This window comes from Bombus affinis, chromosome 2 (assembly GCF_024516045.1).
Source record: "Bombus affinis isolate iyBomAffi1 chromosome 2, iyBomAffi1.2, whole genome shotgun sequence".
In the NCBI taxonomy this organism is placed as follows: Eukaryota; Metazoa; Arthropoda; class Insecta; order Hymenoptera; family Apidae; genus Bombus; species Bombus affinis.
Window position 1 is genome coordinate 14,010,023 of NC_066345.1, and position 25,361 is coordinate 14,035,383.

Sequence of the window (25,361 nt, forward strand, 5' to 3'; positions counted from 1 at the left end):
ATTGTAACATAAATAAACGCAACGCGAAATAAGCGATAAACTTATCTTCTTAGATTCTTGACTTAGGCCACTTTCATAATCACCGGCACAAATGAGCTATTAATACGCATTGGAATTACACTGAATGGACACTGCCATCTATGAATATCGATCTCATTCGTTATCAATGAGAAACAAAGCGCTGATATTACTACTTTCTCCGAAATCAAAGGATATTAATATAGACACGTGGTTCTGGAATATTCGCGCATTAGAATTGATCAATGCCAATATCGTTGCCCCCTCGAAGTTGGTACACTATCATTCTCATTAAAACCTACAAACTTGTCAGTTCGTCAATGCTCATAAATATCACTATCGGTTTCTGTTCGAGGTCACGGATCTACATATCGTTCTTTATGGTATTCTCATTCTCTTCTTGTTTATAGTAATCGCATCCTCAGCTTGTTGAATATTCCAGAAATAATAACATCAACTGGCCAACGAGGGAAAAACAAATTACAACAGAGAAACATATAGTTTCATATTAATTATCTTCTCTTTAATGCACCGGGAGCATGCACTTCGTGTTATTAACGACGAATCACGTCAATATATTTCATTGTGACGAATTTCATTTCGATGAGCTTTGATTCTGCTGCGATCCTCGAATTTTCACGTCTCGTGTATTTTGGAATTTTCATATCTCGCTCAAAATTGTAATTTAATCAACCAACGAATGAGATAAATAAATTCTTTCAAATATTACGGATAACTTATATTTACTTCATTACATTTTTACTTAGACCATTGATAGACGTTTATCGCTTCTACCTCTATCGTTTCATTTTCTGAATATCCAATGTTATTAGATCTTCCCACAAACGCGTCAGACTCAATATTTTCTTAATTAAAATAAAAAGAAAGTAGATAAAATAAACAGGAAAATTGCACGAAGCTGTCCTATTCCTAGCGTTAAATTAAATGATAATACAAGATGTAAATATGCAAATAGACGATACTTCTTCTCCCCTATAACCTCTCATTCCTTCTCCTAATCACCATAATCAACCTAAACAACGCAATCATCTTCGCTACTGTCCCTTAATTTAATATATTCCAACAAACTAACTATCCACAAACTTACTATGTGTTCAGGAACATGAAAAACGTCCATCATCGAGCGAAGATGAAACCCTCGGACACCCACTTATTCCTGATCCTCCCTAATAATCCCTGTTTCTGGATCGTGGTGCGCGCCAGCATTACGAAACCAGCACTCTCGATGGGCTCGTGTCGATCCCTCAAGGACCACCAACATGGTCCACACGTGATCACTGGATCCAATGAGGAAACACGAACACGAACGTTTGCTGGAACCGGTGCAAATGGGTCTATTAATCTCGATTGGGCCAAGTGTCTGCGATCTAGCGCGACGTGCTGGCTAGACTAGCCACGTTATTCAGCCCGGTCGTCGCGTAATCGGCCTCTGCCAATTATCGTTATCGCCCAAGGCCAGCAGACGGACGATCGGTTCCGTTCTGATGTCGCGACGAACGAACGTGAGTTCACAGCATCTCGCCAGTTTAGAGAGCTCAGTGATATTCTGATCGACTTTGTTTAAGATACCTATAGCGTAGAACATCAATTTTCTACGTGAATTTTCAACGCTTTTCCCTATTTTTATGGAAATTCGTCTGCTTTTATGAAAAGTAAATGTAAGTAAAGGTGTTCTAAAGGATGTAGGTGGAAAGCATTTATACTGAATATTTATTGCCTGTGGTATATGTAATATATTCATTGTCTGTAAAAAATGAACGAACGTATAAATTAAAATTCATTAGAATTTCTTAATAAGTGTCCAACGATTTACGTATGAAATAAATATAATAAAATTTCTAACGTTTGCCAACAAATGCTTAATAAAAATGTCTTTATAGCTACTTATATAGTTAGCGGTGCACGTGTATGCAGACGAGAAAAACAGGGTCGGATGATAGAGGATGATTAGGTAGACAGATGGAACCTAAGAGGAACCAGACAGCGCCAGAAGAACGGGGACCGGGACGAGAAACGTGTCGCCTGTTTCTCGACTGACGTAAGCGACTCGTTATCGGGACGACCTTAAGGCCAAACAAGCGCGACCGCGCCAAGAATCCAAGCGATTCTATGCTCAAGCGCGAACACTTCTACACTGACAATGCACGTTGTACATGCTCTCGTGATTCGGTTCCAGGATTCGATAGTATGGACGACCCGAAATTTGAATAAATTTTCAAATGGAACTCGTTTTATTTCGATGAGATAAGTAAGATTGATTGGAAATTTACGAGTAATTAAAATGTTGGACTTTTTAAGGTAGAAACAGTGTCCGAATGCTCGATGAAAGATTATTTTCAAGAAACGATACTTGTGGACTTTATTCTGCTCAGTAACATTTTGATCAATATATTATTATTCTTACTATATTAAATATTATTTAAATTTTATTACGTTACCAAGGAACATAAGACTGAAAATTAGTATCACAATTATATCAAAAATAATAGAAACTACAGAAGAAGATTTTTTGAAGTAAGTAATTAATATTATACGCATAAAAATGTTTAGAATAAAATTTCGAACTCGTCATATCGTTAGGTCATATTCCTGAAACAGCAATACCGATTTTAATAAGCAAGCTGAGCGCAAATTTACGCGATTCAACTTTTCGATCGCGTCCAATGAAACATTTTATTGCCAATTTTACCAGTCTGTCTGCGGTCTGTCTCGAAACGAGATTGAGAGATTCGAAATGGAATTTCGGCAATGTTTATTACATCATTTTGATAGATATTTAAAGTCAGATAATCACGACGATGACCTCATATTATCCACGTTAAGTCCAATTTATACAGAGGTCAGAAATAATCGTTAATTCTGCTTCCGTAAATCTTAGACTCTGCAAAGCAAATCTTCGCGCGATATCTGAGCAATGTGGGACCTCCATCGAATAGTTGTCACAGATACCACGTTGCAATCGTTGATTTTTCTTAAATTCTTCTTGGATCCATACGACACGAAATAAAAATTACATTGCAACAGATGTTATATTGTTTAATGCTTCGCTTCGATATTCCATGTATTGTTAGATGGCGTATTTTCCATTTCTCAAAGATAAAGTATTCCAAAATTTGTAAAAAAGGATTAGCTAACATATAGTCGTGGCAGGGTATCAACAAATGAACGTGAACTTTACTCTTCCAGAAATAATGTGGCAACAGATAAAACCCCATAAAAGTAAAAACAACAAAGATACAGAACAAATAAAAGTCCCGCCAGGGAAAGAAGCAATTTGTACAAAGTGGAAATAACAATGATAATCGTGTAGAAAATTTCAATAGATTTTCACTGTTAAACATCAAATATAATTAAAAAATCGTGCCTGATATGAATGGAAGATATAGCCAATTAGCCGCTCATGCTGGACAACATCAAAACTGTTCTCACGGAAGAAGATTTCGCCTCAGCGAGTAAGACAAGTGAAGCAACAGCGGTGGACGCTATCAAAATAAATACAAATACACCAGACGCCTAGCGGAAGCTAATCCATCTTTTACACCAAAATAAAATAACATTCCACACATACCAGTCACGCCAGGAAAAATTCTATAAAGCAGTAATTAAAAATGAGAAAGAAAGAAAGATGAGAAAGATGCACAACTCTTATAGTTCAAGAACCACATGATAATAATAAAGAAATTTACAAATTGAAACATCTTCTTAATATTATAATAAAAGCGAAACCTCCACGTAAAAAGAAGTCAGTATGAAAAATATGGACATATGGTCTGACAATGTTTGTCAGATGTACGATAGAAAAAAAAATAGAAATTAATATTTTCTTGATCGTCATCGTACGATTAAGGGATGATTCTCTTTTACATATATAATTATAATAATATTAATCACAGATATATTATATAATATTCTAAAAATATGAAACTCTCGTTTGATGAATCCTCATGTGAAAAGGATAAATAGGGAGAATTGTTGAAGCGAAGTATCGAATATCGTTATAAAAGAAACATTTAGAAAAATGAACGATCGATGGTTTCAAATAGTCCGCGCCGGATAATTACAATCGACTTATCGTAAATGCGAGTTGGAATTATTGATAATCAGACATTGCAACACTTTCTGCACTATCGATGGATACTGTAAATTCTGTATAGCTTAATAATCACAAAACTAAGAAGACACAACATCCTACACGAGTCAGATAGATATTGAACAGACTGATACTTTTTATTCATTTTTGTAGACTTTGTTTAATTATTGGTATTACCGGATGCTATACTGATTAATATTTGCATGGTTGACCGAGCAGTAGTTGATTAAAAAGGAAAGATGCTTAAAAAGATAAATTATTAAAGTAAATTAAACGTGTTTCCTCTCTTATCCTACATAATTTTTAATTAAATTAACTATTTAAATTTTAAGTGATATTTTCACTTTTGAAATCTATTACTTAACCATGCGCAACATTAGAATTTTTCTTTCCTTATAATTACTAATGTTCATAGTAGACGTTACGTTCTAATTGAATAAATAGAAAATTAGTTGCTTAACGGCAAAACAATAGCGGCATAATAAAATAGAATAATGTATTCATCATTACGTAAACGCCTGAGAAATACAGATCAAGTTGAACATCTACGCTGTGTCTGGCCATAAACATCCTTTTCTACTTCCCTGAGCCGCGTCTTCCCAAGAATAAGCGAATCCTATTTTATCTAAGGAACTTGATCAGCTATATTACTTATACGTACTAAACAAATTTCAATAAAACATCGTCTGAAAGAATAGACATTTTAGAATTCAGAATTCTTTGAAATATTAAAATATTTAACACCACACTACATGTGAAACGTACAAATATAGATACATGTCTGTCAAATCTCTTCCTTCTTTAATAAAACACTAGCTGGGTTTTAGTAAAATATTTAATTTCGTGATACATAAATGTTTCATTTATAGGTGGCGGAGATTTTCTGGACATAAATTTTATACAAACTGAAATAGCGAACGAAAATAATGAGGATGTACCTTCTCGTGTCAAAAGGTTTGGGAAAAGATTTGGATGATTTGAAGCAAAAAAAAAAAAAGAACCTAAGAATGTAAAGTTACTGGTGTTAACAAATATAGACAACTCATCCAAAGGAAAATATATGAAACGCTTAAATATTGCAATAAATTGATAACTTGCTTGATCTCCGTTTAAATAGATAAAATTTAATATGAAAATGTGATTGTTCTGTTATCCCAAAATTTCTGTCATCCTCTTAATTTAGATACGAGAGGCTCTACTGTATTTAATAAAAAATAATTAAATAATCACCTGGCGCTTAATATTCTTACCAAAAAGGAACTAGAATATTCTTTCATTCATTCATGTTACTCAATCAAAAGCTCACAATCAAAATAACAAGAGATCTACCTTTGGAAAAAGAAAACTCAGATTGTCTTCATTTCGTATCGATCATAGGTATCGTTAATCATCATTTTAATCATCCTTTCTCGATCGAGGAGCTGGAGACTTAACCGAGGATCGACGTTGGCCATCTTGACCAATAAATCGCGACACAGCGCAGTACAGCGTCGAGCAACGTGCTGATAGCAACCGTAAAGTTGCGTGACGCGACGTGGTTGCACGAAATAAGTAGCGTTTCCGCATTTATATTTCATCCGATGCATTTATAAGCTTATGTCCGGCTTGCATGACACTAATAATAGCGATAGAGCGCTCACGTGGCAAGAGAAGGGATTTCGTATGACCCAACAGGATGGAAATTAGTGTTAGTTATTCCACATAGGGATTTCGTAATGAAATTAGAAATGGACAAGAAAACATGCTGCTTTTAGACGTTAGATGCTGGTAAACAGACAGACCAGTTTGTTCGGTCGTAGAATAAAGGATAGGGTTAACTGGGTTACAAGCGATTACGCGTCGAATCCTTTTACGTAAATAGAATAGAAGATTCTACACTCTGACGAGGAATTGTGTAGTAAATGTATTTTAAGAAGGCTTGAAATTCTTTTCGTTCTGTTAACTCGTTGAAGCTTGTATATAAAGATAGACTGCTGCAGTTTGAATAGAAGACTCGCTGAATTTGTTAAACGTTTCCGATAAATATCGTCGTAAGATTTGGATAGAGGATCCACCAAATATTTTACATACTTTTGCCAAGTATTAGTTTGGTAAGATTTCCGCGCAAGATTCGTCGGATTTTTAAAAACATCCTCGCTAAATATTTTGCTAAGATTTGAGAAGATTCGCTAATCGTAAGGTTTTCGAATGATCGGCCATTGATGATCTTGGTAAGAAATTGTGTTAAGAGAAGACTGAAAGGTCATAATAAGGAAATAAAGTACATATTACGTACAGTATAAAAACGTACCAACGATAAGTGACATTCTAGCGATTTTTGTTTTCCGCGGAACCTTTCCTCAAGTAAATCTAGGCCGATGGGTTCGATCTCGCGACCCCATAGACAAAACGAAAGAAAGCGTCAGACGATAACATCGTATCTTCCGCGCAGCCTGTCCTCGATCTACAAATAATAGCCGAGGATGATAAGGCGTCGATTGTTTCCAAGCTCTGTGTTCTCAACGTATCAACCACACATCTCTCGTATAATACAAAGAGAAAGGTAAGAAAAAAAGGGAAAATGAAAGCAGAAGATCAACAAATGAAACAATGTCGAGAGGACAGGTGAGGACTGGAATATATCGACAACAGCTTTGGTCGACTGACGTCGATAATAATAAACTTTTGTATAATGCCAGCCGTCGGATTTGTCAGTACCTACATTGATAACAATTTGTCATCATTTGTCGTGGACGTCAGAAACGATAATACGACGGTCGTTCTAAGAAATTTGTTATTCGAATGCAGGAAAGTCATTTGTATGTTCATAGTAGTTAGTAATCAATAGATAATTCCTAGATTATGCAAAATATCGTGTAGTGGGTAAACATGATCGATTTGCATGGTTTTATGACAAACTATTTCTGTGATTTGTTAAGGATGAAGCTACAGGGAAAATGTTACAAATAAAAACGTAATTTTTTCAAGAAACTGATTTAATGATTTAATCATGTAATTGTGGAAAACTGTTTTTATTTCATTAATAGTCTTGAATTTTCGAAAATTTTCATAAAAAGTATCTATTACGTTTATGTGCCTTACTTGCTCTAACGAAAAGGAACGAAACAAGCCTACACCACATCTTTCTCTCTAAATATGTAGCATGATTCTTATCTAAATATATATAACGCTTCTATTCTAGTAAATAATCCATTCGTAAAAGCATCAATAGTCGATAAATAACAAATTCACATACTTTTTCATATTCTATACTATATACACCGTATCATACTTCGTGTACATATACATTCCATTTTTCATACAGTAACACACACACATGATTACCATGAACCAACAATGAAGAAAGATCAATTTTAACAAAGCACGTAGCAAACTGAAAAGCAACACTAAACGTTTATAACAACTTTAACGAACGCAGTGAAACATGACAGCGTAAAGCTTAATTTCCCTCTTTACATATGAACAACCCTAAAAATCCGGAATAACGCAGTTGGGAAGATCTTCATCCACACTTCCATCCCGATTGAAAGTTCTCCCTCGTTCAGAGCAAATATCAAGGCTAGCCATTCCGTGAGCCTCATTTTTCAAGAGAATCTCGAGTCTACAGCGTACACCGTACACGATCGTCCGCAAAGCGATTTTCTCTGTAATCCTTCGGCCGTTCTCGAGTTGGTTAATCGTCGAGGAGCCACCCCCGTAAAATGGTCTCGCGAAGCTCGAAACCGCCACGCGAAGGAGTACGCGCGCGGCGAGACTGAAAGCGCGCGAGTACGCGTTGTTCCAAAGGACTTCTTGTAATTAACTGTCTAGACTGCCGACGTTATTATCTGGGCCTCGTTAGCGTTATCTCCGGCAAGCTGAGAAACGTCTGCTGGAAATTACGCGCGCGTATGTGCTCGTGATGTCTAACACTAACACTCGAACGTGCTCGCGTACTCAACGTCTGAAGACCGCCACGTGCCTTTTTTCGTTCTATATATATACATCTATTGATAAATACTAGGACAGTTACGAAAGACGAGGCGAGCTTAGAATATTAGAAAATTGCCGAAATCTTGAATAACACATTATTTAATAACCACGATAACCCAATTTATCGTCGTATTTATAATGGCATTTACATAGTTTTAAGTATATTAAAACTCGTATCAATTAGGAATAGCGTCGTGTGATTACGAAAATTTGATACTATGAAAATGGAATGTAGAAGCTGATAAAAGAAACGGTTCGTTGGAAAGTAACGGTGAACGCGATAAAATAATAAAAATAAAAATAAACACTAAGTATCAATATTTTTCGTAACCACTATAATTATAGACAGTGGCTGACGACAGAAATCCAACATTTATTATAGAAAACGTCTATGTGAACATGATGTTTCTCGTATAAAATATTTCAACATCCCGTTAACGGTACAATACTATAATACATTTTTATAATCTTTGTGAAATATCTCTGCAAAGATCAGAACGATGACGTGTCAAAGTGTTGCACGTCGCGTGGCGTGTAAATCGATTAATTAATTACGCGTGACTGGACAGCGAGGGTGAGTAGCGATGTTTCTGGAACAATTTCTGAGTTTCAAGGCCAGGTTACATGTTAATAGCCTCGTTCATTCCGCGGCAATTACTGTGACGTGGACATAAGGGTGCATCGGAGGGTGATTTGATAATAGTTGTAGATTTCTGATCATTCATTATTATTATTTCTGAGAAATTCCTTTGTAATAGCTATTAATACGTACTATGTCACTATATGTGCTTTACATACTAAATCATAAAATCCCTTTTCCATAATCAAAAACTATACCCTGTCACAATCTGCCCTTATAATCCTCTCATGCTACCATACAAATTACCCATTCCTAACATTGTGAATTAATAATCCCTGCAACCAGCCTGAAATTGATAACAAAACTTGGAAATTACCAAACTACGTACTACTATTCACGAAACATTATCGATTCGACGTCTACGCCATTTAATTTTCAGGATATAACTTGGAACGTTCGAGGATCAAACACATTTATCGTACCGTAATCTCGTAGCGTGGAGGCGCGACGATGCAACCCTCGAAAATTTACGCGAGCGTGCATCGTAATTACTGGTCTCGCTCTATACAACTTAATGAAACGGAAGTTCCGTCGACGGCGTGCGTTACACGTACAAATGGTATCTTCAAACCTATATCGTATACATTATATATATATATATATGTATGATGACAAATCCGAATAGCTTAAAACATGATTCGAATTCTTAAAACTCTTATTTCTTTTTAATAATGTATGTTACCTATCTATTTAATAATCTCTATTTAATAATTATGTTAATAACTGTTCTGCAAAAAAAATCAGTAGACCGCAGATTTTGCGTGCATTTATGGTAGATTCAAATTTTAATTTATGGTTATACGCTATTATATACCATTAATATAATACATTAATGATAGATTTGAATCTACCATTTACGAATGAATTTAGAATGCGCATAATATGCGCAAGTATATAAAATATGCCAAGTTTAACACGTAACATTTAGTAAGGAAAGCTTCTGCTTAGATTCTATTTCTATTCCCTTAGTTTGCCTTTGTAGAAATATAAATTTGCATACGTGTTCGCGATCTAATAGTCTGCATACTTGTAAAATATTGAATACTCGTCGAGCTATCGAAACCTATCTAAACTCTTCAGATTTTTAAACCTAACAAGATTTTCATGATTTCAGAGTCAGATTTTCAGGCTGCGAGAGTTTTAAGTTTCGATCACGACTTTTTTCGTAGCAAACATATTCAAACTCAAAACGATTCGAAGCGTTTCACATCCCATCGTTGGTTACACGTTTCACTCGTTACACATTCGCGCACCTGTAAGGCAGAATATGTTACGCATCATTGCTGGCTCGCGATCCCATTGTGATCCCGACGCAATTTACGAGGACGTGCATCGACGATGAAGTGCTCGGCGCGCGACAATAGCTTTAATTTCGCGAACCGAAGGCAACTTGGCGGCCTGTGATCGAGAACCAGGAAATCGACGGGAAATTACGGTCACGTCGCGCCGCGTCGTGTCAATCGCTCGTGTTAGCAATCGGCTGTTAATAACAACGTCCTTAATCGTTCGATGTGCTCGCTTTGGTTTACGTGGTTGTTCATTTTTCACTGAAGATCCGATCGAATATGTTTAGCCCTTTTGAAAATGAATTTTTTTCAACAACGAGAAGAAATGTCCTTTTCTTATTTTACAGACAATTTTTCTTTCTTTAATTTGGCATTTTGGTTCTTTTGCGTTAACAATTCCCAAATGGGATGAAAATAACGAACGAGTATATCTGAAAAGAATGGTGTACATAAACAGATTTCGAAGTATTTTTCGAAAATGATAATTTTAATTTATCACGGACACGAGTCTCATTACTAAACTACAGATTTTTATGCAAATCCATATTTTTTGAGAATACTGTTCGGGATTTGGAGTGGCCGTCCGTTTATGCCTCGGGCAGCACCTCTTCTTCAGTCTCAACAAGATCTTACAACGGTCGTGGTCAAAACATTCAACTCTGCTCGTACAGATAAAGTGCCAAACTATCCTAACACTGGATATATTAAATCTTCTTCACCTGTAGCGTTAATTCATCGAAGGTTCGTGATAATTCGCAGTAAATGCAATTTAAAGATAAATTTTTAAAATAATTAAGATAGTTTTGGTTGTCTATATCTTCGATATTTGTATATTTTTTCATATTACGTGCATTCCGTGCAACCTTGCATTTTCAAATTTCCTATAAATGCATAAAAATCCACAGTCTACTGATTACATTAAAAAATGCTGGCGCTCGTTAATTCAGTTTGTTCGTTAGCCTGGCCTCTCAAGGCTATCGTTTTGTGGAACGTGGTTGTCGACCCAGTGTTATCGTCGTGTTATGTCGACACTGACACGAACACGTCGTTGACACGCAACCCTTTGACAACGGTTCGCATACGCACGCGTGTAATCGCGCGTTACTTTTCCTCCCCTTGCTGATATAACCGAGGTATTGCATGGTCGTGGAAGATTGGCGTGCAATCATGAATCGCGACAAGGAACAGGAACAGGTTGAAGTTCTTCGCGATGTATGAGTTGTTTTATTTAAAACGTTTTATATACAATCCTTAATATCGAATCTGGAGTAATTTTAATTGTTAAGAATAGAAATTTCGTTATTAAAGCAAATAATAAAAAATGGTATTATAAATACGTAGGGAAGAGATTTTTCAAATAAAAAAATTGACCAATTTATTACTATTACTATGGAATATGAGAATAACTGATAATACATTGGTCGTATAATTGATTACATAGGATTGTATTTTTTAGAGCTATCCCTAAGAGATTTTCTAATAATTTAAATTTTTAATAATAGTGAAAAATCCGGCAAAAATATTCCATAAGCAGCACCGGTCACCCACTGTACTCAGCAACAGCAACAAGCCGCAACAACCTTGAATCCATGCACGCGACATCGATCATAGAAGAACCTAACCGAATACAGTAGGATTATGCGTTGCAAACTCGAGATCCGGCGTTTCCATTTTCGTCATGCTCTCTCGCTCTCTCTCGCTCTCTCTCTCCCTCTTCCTGTCTGTAAAACAACGCGACCAAAGCGTCCGCAAATCCTCACGCGATCTCTCGTGTGCTACGTGTAAAAAACACAAAATACATGATGGTACGATAAATCGCGATAGAGTCGTAAAAATGGCAACGAAACGGGGCAGAAGATCGGTGAAAAAAAATCGCGGTTCGGTCTTCCGAATCGAGGCAAGTGGAACGTGAAAAGCGTGCGTCGACACGGTCGATCGACGCGCGAGTTGGACGACGAGAGAGTGTGGTTGCTGGGAGCTGGAGCCTCGAACGCGTTTCCCACGGGCCAGATAAAAAGAAAGAGAGGGAGGATGAGAAAAGAAAAAAGAAGAGCGGGAAATAAGCAGGCTGACCTTAATTTCGTCGCGGAAAAACAGTCCGCTTGGTGGTTAGGGGCACGCGTACGCGAGGGACGCATGCTGTCATGTGTTTTAACGAACCGGCCGTGCATTCGATACTAATGAGCCAGATTAGATATGAACCGTTAAAACCGCGATATAAATCGCTACGTGCAAATGCAGCCGTATTTATGAGTGGGAATAAACTGGATCATAAAAATATTTAAACGCTTGTCACTGAAAATTTCTACGTTGCATAATATTTTGAAATTTCATGTAATATGGTACGATCGTCGAAATTATATTGATTTCTGAAACCAGCCTGAAGATGTATATACAAATGACAAAATATTTATTGGAAACGTATGATGTTTAATAAAACATTAATGTACGGTGTATTTACACTTACAGGCCATCTTAGGCATACGCGTAACAAGTGTTAAACATTCTACGTTATTCGTAAAATTATATTCAGGGAAAATATTCGACAAAATTAACTTGTTAATAGAAAAGGACGAATTGATTTACCAGCTTTATTGTTAATCTTATAGTCAATTTTGGCCATATAATATAGCCGCATTGAATATTGATTGAGGTATACGTATTAACGTAATAAACAATCGATTATTTAATTACTTCTGTAATGTGTGCGAAGCAATACGTGTACTTGTTCAAATAAGTAGATATCTGTATTCTTGAAGAGAAGAAGCACGAGAGACGTATGTACAGTTTGACTGAATGTCTAAAGGTGAAGGGTGTGGTTGGATCTTCTGGGTGAACTATGGGTGAGCTAGGTAAGATGCACTGTAGGAAATACCATGTGAAATGATTGAACGAGACGTTGTTATTCGAAAGTACGAACAGACGACTTTTATGTTCCAAATGGGTATAATGCGAATATAATGAGAAGAAAACGAACAATGTTATTTTAATATAGTATTCGTATATCAAAAGTATAAGAGTACAAGGAGTTGTATTGAAGCACTGACGAGCGAAAGGCACGTGTTCTTGTATTAATTTGGTAAATGAACTATGACGCGGTTGGTTGTTCCCATTTTTGTCTCGAATGTTCCCAAGAGTATGGTTGAACAACACACCCGTGTGAGAAAGCCTGCTGTTTACGATTTGTCATGGAATCGTAAAAAAGTCTTTCAGTCGACAGTCGTAAACCTAAATGCTAATTACGGAGGATGAACACAGAAATTTTGCCCTCAATTTATGTATATGATTCAGACGTTTTATGCTGTACTGACACACAAGTTAAAGGTTAAAGAGAATTTTTTCGATCGCGTACCGAAGAATAAAAATAATCGTTTCCGCGTTTAATTCTGTAACCTAAAAATAAGAATTGTATTCAATACTTTGTTAATATAAACAACGGTAAGAAAAACACGACTTTTTTTAGAGATCATGATAATGAAATTATTTTTTATATTAAAGACCATTTGTAAGAAATAAAATCTCTATTAGATCTAAAAATATATCTACAAATACATTCATTTTAGAGTTAGCAATAATGATTTATATGAGATATTGATAACATTGCTAGTAATGTACATATATACATTGCTTAATCTTTCATTTTTCTCTAATCTCAATCCTTTCTTTGTTATTTCTAATTAAAATTTCTTTGTAAAACTGGATGCAGTGTACAGAATATTTCCCATGGGAAACTTATACAAAGATATCTGAAAATATCGAAGATCGAAGGCAGAGTACCTGGAACGCTAGTCTGGAATAGAGAAGGGGCTATGTTTGAATTGTAATGGAATAGAACATTCCTGTTTTCTCTCGTGTGAAGGGGAAGAACGAAATGTTAGATCACGTTGCATCTCTCTTCCATTAACAGTTTAAATTAAAGAAACTATTAGGCTATTAAATAATTGAACTTTTTAGACGACCGCGACCTAATCCTCTTCTACGATTATTCATTTTCCAAATATCTCATTCAATCTCTTTCATCGAAAACGAATCAGCAATGTATGAATGACTCTATGAGAAGCGACATTAGGACTCTCTATGTATGAAATTCTCCAAAAATAATGAATCCTAAAATTCATCTATGTGTGAGAGAAAGAAGATGGTCGTTGAACTCTGTGTAATCAGAATTTGATTGATATTCTTAAAAGAATGAGGATGGATGGAATTTCTTAGTTTGATTTAAAAATTATATACATATAACAAGTAATAATTGCAATAATTTAATCACACAAGAACCTACGCTATATACGCACATAATATTTAATAAGCGAAACAAATCTCTACGATAGTTGTATTCATAACACAGTCATAATTATAAAATACAATAACGTAGTAGGAAGCAAATACGAATATAGATATGCCACATGTGATGTATGGAAAGTTAGTTCAATGTCCATTTGCCATACTTACAACAAGCATTAAGCCTTCACTTAACATATGTGTATCAGGGTAAGGAGAGAAATAAATTTTTAAACAAAAATACACGTACAAATTTTATTTTTTATTTTAAGAGTATTTTATTGAAAATCCCTGAAAATAGCTAAAATTTAAAGAATTTTACTTTATTAACCGTTACATACGTATAAATATAATCCACAATATTATTTTTTTTTTTATTTTCTTACCTACACATTTCTTAATATTCTACAAAATCCTATGAATCTTACCACACTTCCTGCTCTCTATATAACAAACTGCTCGCCACACCAAATACAAATTAATCAAAACCTCAGCCCAAAACCAATTTTTCCATAAACTAATCACCTTCAGAGACTCGCTTCGAACTTCAAAGATACCTATTTTTACTTCGTTTTTACCTTTCTCACGATCAATGGACCACAGTCGGCGGAGGTCATGCATTTTAAGCTCACCCTGTATAAGCAGACGTCGAGGTCGACCTCACGATCGGACTGATGACATTTAAAAGTGCTACGGGAAGGTATCGACATCGACCGAGAGAAAAGGGCGAGAGAGAGATGATCTGTGCGAGGGAGAAGAGGCAACGAACTACGTACGAGACAGAGCAAACGAACAGACAGACGAATGGATAAAGAGAGAAAGGAGAATCGTAATGGGAGCGAAGGAGACCGATCGTCGACCCAGACGAGAAAACTGCAGTGAAAGCCCGGCTCGCATTCTGGGCCAGACGGAAGAAACACGAAGCAGACGGTGTAACGGCCTCTCCCTCTCTTCCCTCCTCTCTCTTTCTCGCTCTGTCTCTCTCGTTCTCGCTCCTATCGATCGCTCCCTCTCGATTCGCCACACGGCTGGTCGCGTACGCGTCGGCACACGCTCGTTTTTCCTATTTTTCTTCTAAAGAGCCCGGTACCAGAGTGAGTATCCGTCGACTTTCGCGCTCTCCCATCTGTCGAGGGCGAGGGTGGCGGAATGCTTGATTATGCAAACGATGGGGCCGCGATTTGCCCAATCATTCGGACAACCTTCCAACGCGATTCTGACGGCAACGAAATAACAGCAGGATGAATTATGAGATACCCGTGCACTCGTTGCTGTGTTTTTCTTCTTTTACGTGATCTTTTCATCTTTTGGACGTGGGAAACTACATACTAGATGTGGGAGGGTCTTAGATATATAGCATCAAATTTTCGATATTTTTAATCTTTTTACGTCACGCATTATGCGTAGTATTGTACTTTTTAATGAACTGTTTAGTAATTAAAAGGTATATATATCTACTTTCGACAAAGCTGCCTGAAATTTTAGCACGTTACGTCTTTGCCAAAGTGTGTGAAGAAAATGTTTCTACTTTTCCTAATTCACAGAAAAACGAAAATCTTCTCTATAGGTTCTGAAGGGTTTAATTTGGAGAAAATTAGCACAACTTTAGAATAGCAGAATATTATACCATTGCGATTAATCGTATCATAGCTTCCTCAAGTATTATCGACCCACGATAACAATAAGATTTTCAATTTCTGTCTTCGATTCTTTGTTGAATTCTACGATACATATTTGTCAATAGACGACAGTGAATAAAAATACGGATACATAGTTTACGATAAAAAGCTGTCTGTGATGCAATTTTCAAGAAAAAGATATTCTTCGCAAAATTGTAAATAGTACTGAATAAACGATAACGCCTTAACCAATAATGCGATCGATTCATCATCGATGAAAATCATGATGAAAATCATGATGAGATATTAGTCACCATTTCGAAAAGTGGTCGACTCGACTAAACGTGATTAAACATTGATAAATCGTGAATCAACGATCGTCAGACGTCAAACGTGTTTCCTGAGAATATTAATAGATCAATTCTACGCGAGACCAGCTTATCGAAATATTGTTACCGCGGGTTGAAACAAGCCGGTTCCGTGGACGGTAAACGGAAACTGTAGATAAGCGTGAAACAGAAGCAGAGACAAGAAGAGAGGCGCAAAGTAACACGTGGGCTGCGCGATTAAAACGATTAAAAATAAACGTCTAGTCTGCTGATATCAGATTTGCTCTATTTTACGCCGGGCATCCGTTCACGTCGCGCTTAACATGCGTCTAATTAGCTAAATTATCGACGCTCTGACTATACACCTCACGCGATGCTGACAAACTTTCGCGGAGATCAATGTTAAACTTATGCAATATAGACGAGTTGACACGAATTTGCATTGTAAAAGAAGGAAAATTAATTCACATATACGTATTGCATATACGTATATCAATTTAAATTTTAAACGTACATTTTGAACTGTATATAGCGTACTTATATATGTATAAGTATATGTACATGTAATAAAATATTCTATTAGTTTAATAGTAATAAAATTTGCTTTATTAGGTAAGTACAAATTAAATATAGAATTGAATAAAAATGAAGCTCCATTAGGAACAATTTTCAAATGGTATTATCATTGACTGATAATAGCTTGGATTTTGTTAATTTTAGAATGTTAATTTTAGTTTATATCCGGTATTTTAAATGATAAAGACTATGAATAGCACTGTAAATGACACGTATAAATTCAAATTTAAGTTGGATAGTCCAAATGTTAATGAAATGTCTTTCCAAATCGTGACTACTTATGATTCAACTACAGCAGTTGAAGTCTAAATTTTGATAAAATAACGGATAATTGGTAAAGTTAAGTATTTCATGATGGCATCTTCTTCGAATCCTGTTCTTTGCAATAATTTGAATTATTGATATATTATAAATATTTAATTCTTTAAATATACATAATCTAAAACAGTATTTAGTCCAATAATTAAAAAGTCAAATTTCCTACAGATACGTTTGTTAAACATTTGTTACATAACTGTCTCCCTTATCTGTAACTTCGATATGAAAATATCATTACTAAAGAGAAACTCAATCACCTACAATAGATGACATTTTATCGATCGAGGTAATTCCCTGTAAATTGCAGCGTCATCGCGGTATATAATTATATTTTTAAACAATCCCCTTAATACATCCCATAAATTCTCAATTACATCATATAAACAAAATATTCATAATAGTATCCTTCTAATTTACATTATTTTCTTCTTTACATTCTTGCACAATACTTAACCAATACTATATTAGTAATACTAGCGAATTGTCAAATTAAAAGTTCATCTTTATCGTTTTACTATTTCGCATCGAACAGAACACCTGACTTAAACTACATTTAGTAACTAGTTAGTTTTATTACCAACCTCACTGCCGTTATATAAGAGAATATACTAGCGTTAGTAATTCGTGGCTTGTAACTTGTAAAATGTCACTAACGCTATGAATTCAATCGTGCAAGAGAGCCGGAAAAAAGAATAAGTGTAAAATTGATTTCATTTGATTAACATACCACAAGGGCCATGTCGCGTGGTTTCGAACCCTGAACGTGAAGGATTCGTGCGCCCAGCTCAAGCAGCTTTCTCCTCAACTGTTTCACAGAGACGCCGAGCGTCTGCATGCAGCGACGCCTCAGCTTCATTTGAACCGTGCCGCCAGGTTGTCGACGTGCTGGAAACCACTGGCCGTCAGCTGTCAAGCTGGCATATAAACACTCTCGACTCTCGCGTCCCGTTGCTATTCCGTCAAACCTGCTCTTTCCTCGAATTTCTCGTCATTGCTCACTTTTTTACTCTTCTTTTGTTCTCACGTTCAACAAAAGTTCGTTAGAAAATTTTTCTTACATATATACAGTTATATAACTTTTCGTGTCTCCTAAATTTCTCGAAGCAACGGACAGGAAAGAAATTGAAGAACGCACGCGCGAACGTTAAAGTGTCATGATAGGTGACAGACAAGAGTTATTCAGCGTGTCTCAACGACGTCTTTGCGTCGACAATCGATCTCCGATTATGTTAAGAGGAAACGACCTGATTTCAGCTTAATTCGATCCGTTGCGTTTCCTCGTACATATATGCCACTTGACCACAAACTATACGGTTGTTTAACGAGTGTCGTTCTTCGATAGCGTGGCGTTCCTTTTTTTCTTTTCTTTCACGTCCCACCGATATTTACAGAACACTCCTTCGAACTACGTCTCGACTCGTTCGTATTGCCTCTGTGTATCTGTGTATTCCCTATTTGTGTGTGCACGAATGTATATACAAGTTGGCGCGGATGGTCACGCGAAGAAAAAAGCAAAGAATTCCTGGAGGCTTCTGCGAAGGAGGCACCGTCGTCTCGCGGCCGAAGACCGGGTGAAAAGGAATCCTCTTGTGTCACTCACAAGCCGAGACATTAAATAATGCACCGGTACACGCGTCGTCTTTTGACAGGTACGACCTTGACTTTCGAACGCCAGACTCGTTTCTTACTCGTGCGTTTCTCTCCGTCACTCGCTTTTCTACCACGATTCTTTCGAAACAATCTTATCGTATCTGCACGAACGACTCGCGTTCATCGTCTACGTCTAATAACAAACTTCTTTCTTCTCGATCGTCGATGCGCGACTGCCAGTCGGCTTGTCGCCGTTTTTCTAGCCCAGGCGACCACTCGTTCACGAAACACACAGATAGACAGATGAGACGCACGTTAGTAAAAAAAGACGCACTCTGTTGGCCAACTTCCCGCTTGTGGCTGCACCGTGGCCCACCTAGAAATGTCAGTGGCGGTCTTGCCAAAGTCGATGATTTCGATGACACGACCTCTGATGCTACGTTCTGAATTACAACAAGAACCACAGTGTGTGTTTTCGTTCTTATCTCGTATACGCGTCTGCAGATGTGGATTAATGGAAAAGAAAATTCATGCACTGCCGGAGGATCTCGTTTTCCTGTACTCGTCGTGCCGCTAAAGGACGGTTCGTCCTAGCGGTCGGTCTCTTCTTTGCACACCGTACCTCGCGACAAACTAGAAAGCGGAACCAGCTCCGCAATGGAAAACCCTGAACGAAGTCTTCCAATACATCCGACACGTTCCAAGTCCAGCGGCAGACTGAATTCGTCCGGTGGCTGTCAGGCCGCAGCACCGTCGACGCCGAGCGTTTCTCCCATCCACTGCCGCGCAGACCCTTTCCACCAGTCCCCCACTACTCATAGTCGGCGCAGCGGTCGCATTTACCTTTTCCTCTTGCCTCTCCAACGTCCTAACCACGGCTTGCAGAAAGACTCCCGACTCCCGATCTATCGTTGTTCCTTTCTCTGTCTGATACACTGGCAGACGCCGCGCCGCGTCGGTGCGCGCACACAGAGAGTCAGCAACGTGTCTCCGCGTACCCTTGCAGCGGGTGTCCTGCGTGCAATAGTGTCAGTACGGTATCGACGTAGCGAACTGCATGTGAGACACGAACATAGACGAGCAAACACACGCGTGGCCCGGGCCAGCAGCCGGTTAAGCCAGTACATATGTCGCGTCGCGTCGCGTCGTAGCGTAACGCAAAAATCATCCGCGTGCTGGTGTCGACGGTGATATCCCAGCGACAGGATGACGCGCTGTTATCCTGGTAGAAGGGAAGCTGGAGAAAGGACTCGATACGGTGACACTGCCGCGCGGTTTCGTAGCCTGAAACCGTTCGATTAATCGCGCGTGATCGCTGCAACTTAATTAGCAGAGACTTCAGGACAGGTAAATCACGAGAGAGATATACGTATCTTGAGTATCGAATTATCGGAGATTGGTGAGAGACGAAGAATACCGGGCAATATTTATTCCTTTATCGTCCATTACTTCCACCCACTAGCGCTGTCCTTGAACGATTTCTCTACGAGGGATTCCGGAAGGTCATCAAATTTTCATCAACGGTGAAACGCGCTTACGATCACAGCGCGCGGAAGGTAATGTACCTTTCGCCGGTAGTGCGGAAGATAAAATCCCGGAATTTCAAGTGTTGAAATCTCCAAAAAGGAGGAAGGAGGACTACGCGTATCCGGCTAGAGGGGAGGGCGAACGAACGAACGAGCAAGCTTCGAGCGCGCACGCACGCGTGCGTGCAGTTACGCACATTCACTCGCGCGAATTATTCTCGTCGACGGTGCTCCAGCCGGTTCCATTAATTCGAGTGTGCTACTCTACCCTGTAGAGGGTGAAATTACCCTTGAAATTATAACAGGTTGATACTTCAACCGCACCGGCATCGACCACCGTCGCTCAGTGCGATCGATAACACTTGGTCGATGCGATATAGGCAGCGGGTACCGTATATACGTCGGTTAGAGAATAGTCTTCAATTAAGCACGCCAGAAATGGCAGTGACAAAAGAAGCTGGCTGCTCGTCGAATCGTTCGACCGAGTCACGTCTCGAAATCGGATAATCGCCGCTGCCAATTAAGCCCCGTCAACCGACTACCGATCGCGCTTCACTCTCCACGCACATGCGCGTTCGATCTTCGACCTGGTTCGTCATTTCCATCGGGCCTTTTGTCGACTTTAAAGTAGATACCATTATCGAATACTATCGTATAATTTCCTCGATCGACCTCGATCATCAAAAAGGATCTCTTCCTGGAGGAAAACTCCTCCACTTTGTTCTCGATCACGAATAAGCCTATACACGAAGGCAACTGGCACGATGCGCGTTGCACAGACGGTCACGCACACATAACTTCTTTCCGCGGCACCACCAGACGCTGCTAACCCCCACCAACGTGCCTACGTCTAACACCAAGATGCCAAAATCTCACAGACGAATTCTCACACCCGCGCATGGTTGTCGTGAGAGGGAAAGAGAGTAAGACGAGATGAGCACGAGGTTAGAGCGAAACAGGAGACAGGCAAGAAGAGACAGTCTCGCAAGAACTGTTCGAGTATACGGGCTCTCTCACTCGCGACGCGACGTCGTCGTCGGTAGTATAGGCGCGCCTTAAGGAACTTCGACGCCTGACCTTACATCGGCCAAGGTCGTGCCACGACGAACCGTCTGCCGCCTCTAATGTCGTTTTGACTGACTGCGATCCGTGTTTTGACGAGCAGCGGACCGTGCATGCGCCCGGTCATCGGGACGGAGGTAAAACGCGCAACCGGAGAGAAGCACACGTGACACACCAGAGGAGAGACTGTGGTGCAGCTTTATTTCTACCGGAGTCGGACTATTTCGACCGAGACCGAACTTTTCCATTAGGCGACGCGAGCAGGGCTCCCGTGGCCCTTAACGACACCCGTCTCTTATATTAAATTCCGGTTTTCGTGGTGAAAGTATTTCGATACAGAGGACCCTGCGCAACGGTCGCTCTCAGGGGAGGAAGCTGTATGAGAAGCATTATCCGTACGAGCCTCTAAGACGTAACACAATTACGTAATTAACTTTCTGAGCTTCCGCGGAACTTTCCGCTGCAACTTTTCAGGTAGCGAATCAAGGTTTCTCTCTTTCGATTGTGAATTTCGAGGCCCAGGGTGTACACTATACGCTCTTATACCCTTGTACGGCACACGTCTAGCTAAGGCGAACTTTTCTCTTCGTTTTGCACCACGTAATTGTTCCGCGCGGCTAAACGCGTAGCACAGCTTGAACATTTTCGTGGCATGGCTAAACTTTCCCTTTCGTTGGCTCTCGTCTGTTTACCAGCAGGGCAGGGTCGCGATCAAAACAACCGCGAGCCTCAGACACGATGCACTCATCGTACGATCGTACTTAGTCTCACGGGGAGTTTCTCTTTCTCTTTTGTTCCTCGTATCTAAACGCGTATACATTATATCGCAACGCGTGTAGATAACGGAATCTGCTTGGTATGGACGCACTGACGACGGCGACCACGACAGCGATAGCACCGGTGGCTTTATCGCCCGAGAGAGTAGAGCGTGTGTTTGGTCCGTGCGTGTGGACGCGGCTTAATACGCGCCATCGGTCGGACGAAGACAGCCACTATAGACCACTATAGAGAAGGAGAAAGATCATTACATAGAGAGTGAGCGAGAGAACACGTTTGCTAGAAAGGGAAGGAGAGTCGCACGAGGCAGTTGCGCGCGCGAGCGTACGTCTGTGTGCGACTATGGCCGCGTGTGCGCGCCGTCTAGACAGGAGGTTGTTGGGGCCGAACGAGGGTCGGCGGAGAGAGGCGAAAGACGACGCTGTGCTGGGTTCGGTTGGAGGGATTCGTACGGGGAGAAGGTGGGGTGGATACGGGTACGAGCAAAAGCAGCGTAGTAAAGAGGGGGCAGGGAAGGCAGCAGCAAAACGAGATAGTGGGGAGGGTATGATAACCGGCTATCATATCTCAGGGCCGCTGCTACGAGTCCTCCGCGTTTCCCCTTTCTTCTCCGGTGATCCTTCTCCTTCACCCTACACAACCTACCCTCACTGTGTGTGTATCTTCACCTTCTTTCGCCGTCCTGTTCCTCGTCGAGACGCTGCTACACCGACCAGTGCAGAGCAACCTCCTCCACCTTCGCCGACAGCTTCTGCTTGTTCCTTCCTCTTCATCTTCGTCTTAAACCCTTTCTCTACTCTTTATTCCATCCTCTACTTTGTCCACCTTTCCTTTTACCAACCCGTTCTTCTTTCTTGCTCTTACGAATAGTTTATGTGGTTCTTCTCGACCTCTTTCCATCTCCCTCACTCTCTTTCTCTCTCTCTCTTCCATCCCACTTGTTCCCCTTCTCCTCCCCCCTTCCCTTACAAATCGACTTCGCCGCGACGTGGCCCAGACGAAACGCGATAACTCTGTCCGTGTGCTCTCTTTTCCCGTTTTTTCTTTTTTTTTTTTACCCTTGCCCTTTTCTTCTCTTTCGATTACGCTCGCCCCTTTTATTTGCCCTCCGCGAGAGACATCGCGCAGCCTTATCGCGGGGATGGGGTTGTGCCGGGTGCGCTGTGTTTCCAATCGCGCTCTGTCCCTGAAACCGATACATATACGCGTTGTTCCACGAGGGTATCGCGGGCTACGAGGCTTCCAAGACGATTGTCGACTATGCTCGATAACACCATGTCCGTCCATGGAAATGTCGCGCGATGCTTTTGTTACGGGAGATACCTGTCCAGGCTAGAATACCCACTTTCAAGCGAACCTTTTCCAGGATTCGTTCGAGGAAAACGCGGCGTTAGGCGGTTCAGAGTTTACAGATGTTCCAGAAGTTTCGTTCCTATATAGTAGTATGGTATGGTAGGTTCGTAAAGGAAAACTGGCTCGATTAAATAACACGTCTATTGTGGGAATGTATGTGCGTACACGCTATGTACATAAGTAAATTTCGGGGCTGGATATGTTATTCCTCTAACGTAGATTTTTTCGTTTGAAGTCGTTGAGTCTTTTTAACGATTTGTGAGAATTGAGAAGGAAAGTCGAAGGCAACGTAGAGTTAAAAATGCCTTCTGATCTAGCTTATCTAATTCGGAACTGTTGAACAGAGTAATTTTTCAGTGAGTCTTCAGAATTATAAAGAAAATTAATCTCAATGTTGTAGCAAGCAGTTAATTCTAAAGAACATTTCAATTTCGTTTTAATTTTAAAATGATTTTAAGAGACACAAAGAATATTATGACGAACAAATATTTTGCGAGTATTTTAAGCTTAATAAACAATAGGGAGTTCTTTCTTAAGACAATTAAAAATAATATAGAGTCTTTAATTTTAATAAAATTTGTCAGGCAATTTGTCAAACCAGTTGAGCCATTAAGATGATAAAAAATTTTTTTTCGGCAATTTAGCATCTCAAAATGCCCGCTACCTACGCAAATACGTTTTGTTGTGTTTCGTCCTTTATTCGATTATGAGAATACCTGCAAGTGATACCACTTACCCACGTGGGTGGATCTCCAAACCTAATACGTTTGTATCAACAGAATGACAATTTGTCGTTGGAGAAACAGAATTAATAAGACCCTTCACAATGTACGATCAATCTTGGCAGTAGAGTCTAATATTCCTCTCGATTGATTCAATTTCGTTTTCGTACAAACATTCCGGCTATTTACTTAAATGTCAACATGACTAATTTATGTAACTAAGTTCTCAGTTTGTTATATGTAACCAGAATTTAGTTGAGAATTCTAGAAGCTTCAATAGTTGAGTATCTTCAATCCCAAGAATCTCAACAAACACATACGAGCATATACGTATAATTAAACCAAATACACATTAATGTTAGACCAATTTTAAAACAATGATTTAATAAATAAAATGTGTAGTAAAAGGTTTGAGAGACTACACACGTCTGTTAAGAATAAATTCGTCAATAACGTCCATTTTTCATGACAGTCAAAATCCATCCGAAAGTCCCTGACATCCAACGCGCGAAATAAAAAATCACATCTGACCGATGAACAAAAAACGCATCAACGATCGTTTCGATCACCAGTGTTAAGATAATATCGTTACGTTCTCCTGAAAAGCTTCGGACCGTGTATCGAGGTATCGTACTCCAGTTTGATCGATGTCACCAGCAAACGTGCATGCAGGACAAAGTGAAACGTGAACTCGAAAACGTGACTCTGCTGTCAGGAGCAGCGCCGATTGCCACGAGGTAGCCGCCAGCTATCCTGGTCGTGTCCTGTTCGCTGTCGCGTCGTATCCCATGGACCGGCTGGACGCAGGAATATCGACGCTCGTTTCGCCCTTATATTTTTTTTGCCCTTGTCCGCCTCGATCGGGTGTCGTCTGCCAGCTCCAGCACACCCTGGGGACCAATATCGGCCCATGTCCATTTCGCACGGCAGATTATTTCGAATGTCGTTAGGAGAGGGAAAAAGAACAGTAAAAACAACAAAAGAGAAAGAGAGAAAGTGTATATCGTTGAATCGCACACGCGTACCGAAACTCGCGTAGCTCACGTATTTCCAGGAGCAAGAATCTCTGGTCCCAGACTAGTGTATACTATACACTGTATTTACACCGCTGGCCATAAGTATTATATTACGATACGGATGACATTTTTTTCTGATAATTTACTAATTAATGGAACGCAGATCTT

General features: G+C 39.3%; 1 protein-coding gene and 1 long non-coding RNA gene across 3 annotated transcripts in view; one reads left to right on the plus strand and one right to left on the minus strand.

The window, feature by feature from the left end:
- The window catches only part of LOC126925561 (probable serine/threonine-protein kinase dyrk2), a gene marked incomplete at its 5' end in the record, with an annotated part of 179,215 nt that overhangs the window by 27,768 nt on the left and 126,086 nt on the right, over positions 1–25,361 (minus strand). The window lies entirely within an intron of this gene.
- LOC126925678 (uncharacterized) lies at positions 1,551–5,356 on the plus strand. 2 transcript variants are annotated; one of them, XR_007714066.1, is made up of 3 exons: positions 1,551–1,697; positions 1,920–2,553; positions 4,999–5,356. It is a non-coding gene; the product is annotated as an uncharacterized LOC126925678 (long non-coding RNA). The 2 variants fall into 2 exon arrangements; XR_007714065.1 differs by lacking the exon at positions 4,999–5,356 and adding an exon at positions 3,226–3,729.